At 66.2% G+C, this 9292-nt stretch overlaps 1 protein-coding gene across 10 annotated transcripts in view; it reads right to left on the reverse strand.

Moving 5' to 3' along the window:
- Positions 1 to 8351, reverse strand: part of ACSF3 (acyl-CoA synthetase family member 3) — a 53687-nt gene extending 45336 nt beyond the window's left edge. For 3 of the 10 annotated variants that reach the window (XM_080829443.1, XM_080829439.1, XM_080829437.1), the window contains exon 1: positions 7403 to 7766. The gene's annotated coding sequence lies outside the window, so the exon portion shown is untranslated. Of the gene's footprint in view, positions 1 to 1727; positions 4920 to 7402; positions 7767 to 8312 lie in introns of those variants that run through there. The other 7 variants (XR_013968353.1, XR_013968354.1, XM_080829440.1 and 4 more) reach the window with 5 other exon arrangements.
- Positions 8352 to 9292: the final 941 nt, after the last annotated feature.

Consider the following 9292-nt stretch of genomic DNA (forward strand, 5'->3'; position numbering starts at 1 on the left):
ATGGTTTTTATTATTTTTTTTAAGATTTTATTTATTTATTTGACAGAGGGATCACAAGTAGGCAGAGAGGCAGGCAGAGAGAGAGGGGAGGAAGCAGGCTCCCCGCCAAGCAGAGAGCCTGACACGGGGCTCGATCCCAGGACCCTGAGATCATGACCTGAGCCGAAGGCAGAGGCTTAACCCACTGAGCCACCCAGGTGCCCTGAAGAATGGTTTTGAGCTGGAAAATGACTAGCCGAGAGGGGAAAGCCCCAAGGACGGCTCAGCACCCCTTTTCTGTCCACACACGGGCCAAGCCCAGACACATGGCTCACTTCTGCTCTGCACACTCCACACAGGGAGGGCATGTGGGGACACAGGGGTGTGGAGAGTCTCAAGGTGCGTGGACACGTCCTGGAAGTGTCAGTCCAGCTTTAGGCTGAATCGGGACTCCTCCCTCTCCCCTGCTATTCTTTTTTTTTTTTTTTAAAAGATTTTATTTATTTATTTAACAGACAGACATCACAAGTAGGCAGAGAAGCAGGCAGAGAGGAAGGAGGAAGCAGGCTCCCCGCTGAGCAGAGAGCCCGACGCGGGGCTCGATCCCAGGACCCCGGGATCATGACCTGAGCCGAAGGCAGAGGCTTTAACCCACTGAGCCACGCAGGCGCCCCTCCCCCTGCTATTCTAACTATTAAAATAACCGCCCAGTGTGGCCGGCCAGGAGGAAGAGCCTGCTGAAAGGGGCTGTGGCCAGCCGGCGTCCGAAGGCAATGTCCTGAGTGCCAAAGCCAGGGAGAGCCAGGCAGGGCCAGGCAGCCTCCCGCAGTGGGTCTGAAGCTCCGGCCTTTGCGGGCTGGTCTGGCTCTGTGCCCATGTCCTGCGCAGGGACAGCACCTCACAGGGACAGCCACGGACGTCGGCACCTCACAGGAACAGACGCACACCTTCCGGATTGCTTCTGCAGGCACAGCGCCATTCCAGAGTCGGGAGCCACAGACACACTGGGCCCTGCCTCCCGCGGAACTGGAAGGCTCCTTCCCAGAGCCAAGGCGGCCCGTGAGGTCAGCAAGTACAGTCCGCTCTGGTCTGCTCACCCTTCCCCACCGTCGCCTCCCTCTCCCTCTCTGGGCTCAGCCCCTCTGGGCTCCGCGTTCACGTGTTCCCCAGGGATTTCCAACGAGCACCATTTGACGCGGCAAGTGAAGACGCCCACACTCTGCCATGCTTGTGCCTCTCAACCTGACCTTCAACCCCCTGTTCAGGAAACAAGGAGGCCACCTTTGACCCCAGCTCACGCAAAAGAAAATTCAAAACTGCTCAGCCGGCAGGCAGGCACGGACAGAGCCCAGCCTGGCCGAGCACACCCACCGTTGCCACGGGCGGCTAGGCCCCGGCGACCCCAGACAGCGCCTCGGAATGCCACCAGCCGACAGGACGCCTGCCAGCCGTGAATGGCAGAACAGAAGCTGTAAGTGTTGTCCCCTCTGCGGCAGGCCCAGTGGAACAGAGATGCTTAGGAACGACCTGGGCAGGCAGGGGCCAGGCTCCCCTGCTGCCTCCCTCCGGCTCAGGCTCCCACGCCCCCCAGCTCGGCGCGCTCTCTCCCCCAGAGATCCAAGCTTTTCTCTCTCCCAGAAACTTGCTACGGGGGGAAACTAATGTGTTATTGTTTGTGATGCGTACTAAACAGCTTTGTTCTCTGTTCTTAATTTAACAACAGATTATACACAACACTCTATAATTACCTAACCAAACAGACGCTCCAGGGCAGGGAGAGCTGCCGGAACAGGGTGATGCCTTGAACTCGAGCCGCTCAGCACGCTGGTTCTGGGGCAGCTGGGGCTCCACACGGTCTCTGCGCAGGCCGGCCACACCGCAGCAGACCCCGCGGGCCTCCGAGGACCCTCTCAGCCGCGGCTCCTTGCTCTGAGGTGCTGTGCAAATATTCCCCAACGCTCCACAGCCCCCACCAGACGGCGAGCCCTCAGACGCGCCAGAGGCACGCCACTCCCGGATGAGGGAGGCGGTCCTCCCGAGCCGCGGTGTCCTACCACTTCTCTGCACCCTTGTCCCGACCCCCACACAGGGTTCAGAGGTGGACTGGGGGCCGATTCCACAACTCCGGACTTCTGTTAGCATAAAGAAACCTGACACGCGGTAAGGAAACAGTAATGCCCTGAGCGCGTCAGACACGCCAGTTTCGGGAAGAAAGAGCTGACGAGGGGCAAAGCAGCGGCGTAGCCTGACAGGTTTCCCGTCCCCACTTCCTGCAGACCCTCCTGTTCCCCCTGCAGGCGGTGGGGAAAACAAAACACAGTGTGTGCAACTAGAAAACCTGCTACCCAGCCTCTCTGGCCAGATTCTTGTTGGGGAGAGCACAAGGGAGACGTCCCGGGGTGTGCGGTGGAGGGGACAGTGTCCTCTGGGGTGCTAAGGAGCAGGGCGCCCCGGCAGCTGGAAACGCTGCTTCTCCCAGCCCTCTCCTGGGAGAGGTGGTGCCCGGCCCAGGTCTCCCCGGGGTCCCCTCCAGGATCTCAAAGCACAGACACCTCCTGCCTCCCTCACTGGGAGAGGGGAGCAAGCTGCCTGCGTCTGCCGGGGCCCGAGAAGCAGCACCATCCTGAGCCAGACGGCGGCCGTGAGAAGCTGGACCCTGGCGCTGGCGACACAGAACTGGAAAACAGGGCTGCGCCCATCTTCCTCCCTTGTGAGGCCTCGGTCGACTCCGCAAGCAGGGCTGGGGGTGGACGCCGCGAGAGGCGGTCACAGCAACAACCCCCAGAGAACCCAAGAGGGAAAGTCCCCTGCCCAAGACCACAAAATAACAGGAGAACTGGCGATCCAAGCCCAGGCCTGGCGGGTCCCCCCACATTCCCATTCGGCCGTAGGACAAGTGGCAAGGAGTGTCCATGATGGGGAGCTGCCCGGAGAGGCTGACACCTGAGTCAACTCAAGAGGCCTCAGCAGTCAGGCTGCCCCCAGGACCCGGGGGGGCCCCTCTGGCTAGGGCACCAACTCGGCCCTCCCAAAGGGTAATTCAGTATCACTTCCAAGATAAGAGAAAATTTTAAAACCTCAGAAAATACAAGCCCTCTGCTCCCAGGTTGTTCTCCTTAAAATGTACCCTCAGAAAACAATCAGAGATGCACAGAGGGGAGGTTCACGGCAGCACTATTTATGATACTGAGAACTGGTTCTAAACCAAAGGGTCCGGATGGGGGTCTACGGAGGTCAGCCGGGGAGGGCGCGTGCTGGCCGCCAGGCCGTGTCCTGCAAGAGCACCAGCCACGGGCAGGTAACCCCCCAGGTGTTCGTAAGTTACAGGGGCGCAGGGATGTCCGTGTTTTCTCAGCTCTTCCCTGTTTTCTCCAGTTTTTCTGAAATGAGCATGTACGACCTTCATAATCCGACTTTTTAAAAGCCTAATAAATGTCACTTGTTTCTTAAAACTGGAGATGCTTGAACCTCAGTATTAGTATTTTCTTTCACACAAAAAAGAAAGAAACAAAAACATTTTGTTCTGGATGGTGGATCTGCGGGTCTGTAAGTATCTGTAGCTCTCTGATTTCTCAAACGGCAGAAGCAGACACCAGGAGAGAACGGCACTCTTCTCTCGGCTAGAACTCCTGGTTCACAGACGTTTGTGTGGCCAGTGACGCCCGTCCCGCGGCACACACTCTGTGCACATGCACACGTTTGTGGCCATCTGTTGGAGGGTCCGGGCCAGGAGCGGGATGCAGGCACGCCCTCGGGGAGCGGCAGCGGAGCTGCAGCTGGGGGCTGGAGCGGGGGGCAGGAAAGGGCTGCTGAGCCAATGCGGGGGCTCCTGAGCTCACAGTGGGTCGTTCCAGGAGCGGATGTCCAGAAGAGGCCCTCCCAGTGCTCACCGGGGGCCTCACAACAAAAATAACTTAATTTGGATAAACATGGCCAGAGTCCCCTGCAAAGAGGCTGCCCTAATTTGTTCTCCCAGCAAACCTGTGGGAGCATGGGGCCGTCCCTTCAAAACAGCTTTAAGTCACTCAGGTTCGTGACCCAGAACTCACTCCTTCACACACAGCAGAGCTACATCTTCATTTTAGCTTGAACAAGCGCAATCAGGGTCAGGATCGCCTTGAACAAGCACAAACACCAACCTCTTCAGGGCAGATGACGGTGTGTCTCCCTCGCCAACACCTCTGGGTCCAGAAAGACCAAGAGACCCCTCAGGAGAGCCCCACCTTCCGACCACGGGGCCTCCTGTGGTCATGGGGTTCCCGTCACTCCCAGCGGCACGGCCTGGAGGGACACGGCCACTAAGTACATGCAGTTAGGCCATGGGCTCTCCCCGTCTCAGTTGCCCGGCTTCACGTAACTGCTCTCAACATGCCCCCGGCCCAGGATAAGCAGCGTCACCCTGCGGCAACGTCACAGAGCCTCTGCCCAGACCACAGAAACCTGCCTTTTGGGGAGCCGGGCCAGAGGGGGACACACTGCTCTCGGATTCCACAGGAGTCTGGCCAGAGACGTGGCCGCCCGGGTAGCCTGACCATCCAGGCAGACCGCCAGAGCATGTGTGCCTCGCGGAAGCCTTGCCTGACACGGGGGGTGCCCCCTGCAGTCTCAGACTCAACGCACACCCGGGCGTCTGCTCCTCCCTTTAGCTTCTTCACGCACGTAAGCCTTCTCGCCCCCGTCCGTCATAACAAGAGCTGCCACACGCCAGCCAGCGCAGGGCGGCCCGGCTGCACGGAAGGGACCAGCGGCAAAGACCACGTCCTAAGAGTGATACTTGCATTCAAACGAGGGTGGCTGGTTTCAAAACGAACAAAATGGGACCTGATGGGCCGACAACAGTCTGACCCACCTCCAGGACCCAAATGTAAAGCGGAGCCCAGCACGTCCTGTGGTCGGCTGCCTCCGTGGCCCGGGTGCAACGAGGACCACCTTCTCCTCGCGGTGGAAGGCATTCATGTCCACACCAAGCCTGCGGTTTCGGGGGCTGTTTTCAAGGTTGTATTTTTAAGTGACGGGCATTCACGGACTCTACATTCAAAACACGTGCCAAAAGGGACAGACACATGCTTAAACCCCCATCCATGTTAGGAAGTAAAGCGCCATTTCCAAAGCCCTCCGGAGGGATGAAGCTTGCCACCCCGGGTCCAGAGTCGACGCCACTGCCCAAGCCAGTCTTGAAGAGGGTGCTGGGGCCTGGGCCCTCTCGTCCCAGCGGTCACCTCCCAGCCCCCCCATGCCTGCCGGTGGCTCCACACACATCTCCCCTCTGGGGCTGCACTTCCACAGCTCCCCACAGGACGCTCTGCCTTCCCACCCCTTCCAGCAGTCTTCGGCACCCTCCAGGCCTGGCTCACTGTCTCCCCACCTCCCAGAAGGTGGCTGCTTACAGGGCCTTCCGAGTGCCTGGACCTTTGCTGTCACCGCCTATCCCCAGACCCCCCGGGCCACAGCAGACGCAGGGATCCCGTGCGCAGGGGCACCCCACACCCCGCTGACCCTCTGCGGTCACCCCTGTCCCCAGACCCCCGGGCCGCAGGAGACGCAGGGATCCCGTGCGCAGGGGCACCCCACACCCCGCTGACCCTCTGCGGTCACCCCTGTCCCCAGACCCCCGGGCCGCAGGGACCCCGTGTGCAGGGGCACCCCACACCCCGCTGACCGTCTGCGGTCACCCCTGTCCCCAGACCCCCGGGCCGCAGGGACCCCGTGCGCAGGGGCACCCCACACCCCGCTGACCCTCTGCGGTCACCCCTGTCCCCAGACCCCCGGGCCGCAGGGGCCCCGGGCCGCAGGGGCCCCGTGCGCAGGGGCACCCCACACCCCGCTGACCGTCTGCGGTCACCCCTGTCCCCAGACCCCCGGGCCGCAGGGACCCCGTGCGCAGGGGCACCCCACACCCCGCTGACCCTCTGCGGTCACCCCTGTCCCCAGACCCCCGGGCCGCAGGGGCCCCGTGCGCAGGGGCACCCCACACCCCGCTGACCGTCTGCGGTCACCCCTGTCCCCAGACCCCCGGGCCGCAGGGACCCCGTGCGCAGGGGCACCCCACACCCCGCTGACCCTCTGCGATCACCCGTCCCCAGACCCCCGGGCCGCAGGGACCCCGTGCGCAGGGGCACCCCACACCCCGCTGACCGTCTGCGGTCACCCCTGTCCCCAGACCCCCGGGCCGCAGGGGCCCCGTGCGCAGGGGCACCCCACACCCCGCTGACCCTCTGCGGTCACCCGTCCCCAGACCCCCGGGCCGCAGGAGACGCAGGGATCCCGTGCGCAGGGGCACCCCACACCCCGCTGACCCTCTGCGGTCACCCGTCCCCAGACCCCCGGGCCGCAGGAGACGCAGGGATCCTGTGCGCAGGGGCACCCCACACCCCGCTGACTCTCTGCGGTCACCCCTGTCCCCAGACCCCCGGGCCGCAGGAGACGCAGGGATCCCGTGCGCAGGGGCACCCCACACCCCGCTGACTCTCTGCGGTCACCCCTGTCCCCAGACCCCCGGGCCGCAGGAGACGCAGGGATCCCGTGCGCAGGGGCACCCCACACCCCGCTGACCCTCTGCGATCACCCGTCCCCAGACCCCCGGGCCGCAGGGACCCCGTGCGCAGGGGCACCCCACACCCCGCTGACCGTCTGCGGTCACCCCTGTCCCCAGACCCCCGGGCCGCAGGGGCCCCGTGCGCAGGGGCACCCCACACCCCGCTGACCCTCTGCGGTCACCCGTCCCCAGACCCCTGGGCCGCAGGAGACGCAGGGATCCCGTGCGCAGGGGCACCCCACACCCCGCTGACCCTCTGCGGTCACCCGTCCCCAGACCCCCGGGCCGCAGGAGACGCAGGGATCCCGTGCGCAGAGGCACCCCACACCCCGCTGACTCTCTGCGGTCACCCCTGTCCCCAGACCCCCGGGCCGCAGGAGACGCAGGGATCCCGTGCGCAGGGGCACCCCACACCCCGCTGACTCTCTGCGGTCACCCCTGTCCCCAGACCCCCGGGCCGCAGGAGACGCAGGGATCCCGTGCGCAGGGGCACCCCACACCCCGCTGACCCTCTGCGGTCACCCGTCCCCAGACCCCCGGGCCGCAGGGGCCCCGTGCGCAGGGGCACCCCACACCCCGCTGACCCTCTGCGGTCACCCGTCCCCAGACCCCCGGGCCGCAGGGACCCCGTGCGCAGGGGCACCCCACACCCCGCTGACCCTCTGCGGTCACCCGTCCCCAGACCCCCGGGCCGCAGGGACCCCACACTCGCGCGTCCGCGGAACAGAAATGCCTTCGCGCGGCACGAGGAGCCCCGCTCACCGCTCACCGGGGCGGAAGGCCGCCCGCCCGCCCGCCCGCACAGCCCCCGGAGCCGCGCCTCAGGCGGGGACGCGCACCCCACACGGGCCACCGGCGGCCACGGGGGCGGGGCGGGGACAGCCCTACCTCGGCCGTCCCGGCGCGCGCTCCTCCTCCTCCCGCGCCTGCTCGGGCCGGTCCGCGGCCGGAACCGGAACCGGAACCCCGGCTGCGCGCGCACCAACCGCGTCCGGCGCCCGAGCGCGTCCCCGGCGCGTGCGGCTCCTCGGCGGCGGGTTCCGGGCGCGGAGGCTCCCGTGGGGTCGGCGGCCGCGGTCGCGCGGGGCCGTGTACAGCCCGACGGCCCAGGCCACTGCGGCGTGCGGAGCGTGCGGGGCTCCCGCGAGGACGGCGCTGCCCTGGGGCCAACCCTCCGGACGCGGGGGGCAGAGAGACCGAGGGGTGGAGAGGGCAGAGGGACGACGGTCGGGCCGAGCTGGAGCCTGTCCGGAGGGAGCCTCGGGGAGGGAGACGGACGGCGGGCGGCCGCGGGGCTGCGGGAGGGCGGGGGCCGGGGAGGGCTGCGGGAGGGCGCCCCGGGGCCGGGGAGGGGGTGCGGGAGGGCGCCCCGGGGCCGGGGAGGGCTGCGGGAGGGCGGGGGCCGGGGCCGGGGAGGGGGTGCGGGAGGGCGGGGCCGGGGCCGAGGAGGGGTGCGGGAGGGCGCCCCGGGGTCGGAGAGGGGGTGCGGGAGGGCGCCCCGGGGTCGGGGTCGGGGAGGGGTGCGGGAGGGCGGGGGCCGGGGAGGGGGTGCGGGAGGGCGGGGCCGGGGCCGAGGAGGGGTGCGGGAGGGCGCCCCGGGGCCGGGGAGGGGGTGCGGGAGGGCGCCCCGGGGCCGGGGAGGGGGTGCGGGAGGGCGGGGGCCGGGGTCGGGGAGGGGTGCGGGAGGGCTGACCGGGCCTGGCCGGGGCTGACGAGGCCGACCCGACCTGCAGGCCGACGGCTCACTCGCCCGCGGAGACGACCCGGGACAGCGGTCCCGCCGGGTCTGGCACCGAACCTGGGTGTCCCCAAGGACTCGGGCTGCGGCCTAAGGCGGCGAGCGGTGCTGACGAGGGCGCAGAAGACTGAGGAACTCCGCCCCTGCCATCAGCAGGTGGACCTTTGGGAGGTACTTAGACTGCCAGGGACCTTCCTACCTTGGCCCCAGGGAGCTCCCCTGCCCTCTGGCTGGGCGAGGACACAGCGGACCACGGCCTGGAGCGCGTCCTCAGCAGACACGGGGCAGCTGGCGCCTGGTCTCCAACTTCCAGGGCTGTGGGTTCCAGCAGACGGCGGCCCGGGTGGAGAGCCTCCTCCCTCCTTCCCGCCGCCCGGCCTGGCCCGCTCCACCCTCCTTCCAACTCCCTCCGGAGCTAGCCACCCCTCGGCGCCCCGGAAACCCCGACTTCCCTCCAGATGCCTGAGATCGCCCCCGCTGCCCCCTGCCGCCTGGTCCCGTGGAAGCCTGAGTCAGATCCCAGCATCCGCCCGCTCCTCGAGGGGACCCCTCCGGACAGGTGGGAGCGCCCATCCCCGGGGGGAAGGTGACGCTGGCAGATGATCTGGTGCATGTGCTCCTTTGAGAGATCTGAACAAGGGAGGGAGAGTTTGGGCATAGAGAGGGACAGTCACACAGGAAGGGGATCGGGAGAAAGGGTGACCATACAGAGAACACGGGAGGACATGCAGCGGAGGCAGAGAGATCACCGTGTTCTGGAAGGCCGTTCCCCGCGGCACTTACAGACTCACAGCCGTGGACACATCTACAAGGTGCCCAATCCCTGCAAACGTTGACCTAACCAAGTCTATGGCCGAGTCTCAGAAGGAGGCATGGGGTACAGGAAGGGCACGGCTGGAGGGAGAGAGAGTGCGGTGCGTCCACCACAGGAGCAGCAGGGCCGGGGAGGCTGTTGGAGGCCGTGCAGGAGGGAAGCAACGCCACGTCTGTGGACGGAAAGGGGAGGGTGGTCCCCCCAACCCGGTGTAACTGTGATAAAA

The sequence above is a fragment of the Martes martes genome, assembly GCF_963455335.1.
Source record: "Martes martes genome assembly, chromosome: 17".
In the NCBI taxonomy this organism is placed as follows: Eukaryota; Metazoa; Chordata; class Mammalia; order Carnivora; family Mustelidae; genus Martes; species Martes martes.